The sequence below is a fragment of the Pteropus alecto genome, unplaced genomic scaffold, assembly GCF_000325575.1.
Source record: "Pteropus alecto unplaced genomic scaffold, ASM32557v1 scaffold185, whole genome shotgun sequence".
NCBI lineage: Eukaryota > Metazoa > Chordata > Mammalia > Chiroptera > Pteropodidae > Pteropus > Pteropus alecto.
In genome coordinates, this window is record NW_006438088.1 from 7,931,700 (window position 1) to 7,933,163 (window position 1,464).

Here is a 1,464-nt window from a genome sequence, read left to right on the forward strand (position 1 = left end):
TTTAAAACAGATGTTGCAAATTCAAATGTCTATAGAGACAGGCAAATAATATAAATGACAGCTGTGGATGTATTTATGCACCTAAAGTTGCTAGCTCTTACTGTTTCTCAAGAAAAGATAGAAATCTGGATTTCTTAAAAAATATAAAGTTCCCATTTCTTAAAAATGAGGCAATTCATTGAAATGCTTTTAAAAGACTGTCCAGGCAAAATGAAACTTGTCTGCAGGCTGAAAAAGTCCCTTCTCTAAATGTAAATGTCCCTAGGAGTGAAAACGGAAGGTTTCCTTTTTCTCATGTCTATGATGGAGTATTTTTTTTTCTTTCTATATCCCTTTAGTTTATTTACAACTCCTTTCCTCAATCCTGCTGCTTGCTTGAGCTTCTGTTTTCTCTTTTTCTCCACAAATTTTTTCAAAAAACACTTAAAATTAGCAGCTTCTATCTCTCACCATCCATCATTTACTGCACTACTTGCAATCTGGTTTCTGCTTTCACCTTTTTACTAAAGCTAATCTCTCTAGTGTAAGGTGACCAATGACTCCCAATTGACAAACACAAAGACCTGTTCCCAGATCTCATTGTTCTTCAGCTCTCTGTAACACTTGTCATTGTCACCAATCCCCTCGGTCATGATCATTACCCAATAAGGGAGAGTAAGTGACTCAGATGCACCACCTGCCTAAAATCTAGGCTGCCAGAGATCAGAAAGAGGCTGAACACTCAGTGGATTCAAGGGAATAAGCAGGGGAATTCAGGAAATGGACCAATCACAGTCTCTTCGGAACAAAGTGATATTCTAAGGCTAAGTCCAAAAGGAGCATGGCTGAAACAGTTCAGAGTTAGAGTTCTGATCTGGAAGTTTTAGGTCTGGGAGAGACTAAGGTACAAGGTTGTATGTCTAGCACATAGAATGCACCAAATAAACATTGACAGAACAGAATAGATCTCCAGCCATCCCCTCACTATACCCTGGATCAGATGCAGGAACAGAAGCAGATCTTGCCACTGGGTTCAGGACCAGGGAGGGGAGGAATAAGAGCAGCAAGCCAGGGCTCAGGCAGAGGAAATAATAGATCAGACCCCCAGCCTGCACACCCTAAAGCTCTCAGTGGGACACAGGTGTATACTGCCATGCTGGCGGGCACCCACCTTTTTGGAGGAGACTCTAAGAGAAGCTAGTCAGACAGCCTCAATTGTCTTTAATCATCTGCGAGGGAGGAGTAGGACAGCTGGAAAATGTTCATTTGTAAACACAGAAAGCCTGGGAAGGGACAGAACAGTGCACGAGCTCAGACCCTTTCTGTATCAAGGAATGAACAAAGAGCTACCTCGAGGCTTCTCCTATTGCCAGTTTCTTCCTTCTCTAACTTCTTTTCCTGTCTTGAGACTCTGAACAAAGGAAAACTTCTCACTTTCCATTTGGCCTGCCTCTCCAGTGTTTCTCTCTATGGGATTCTCAGATT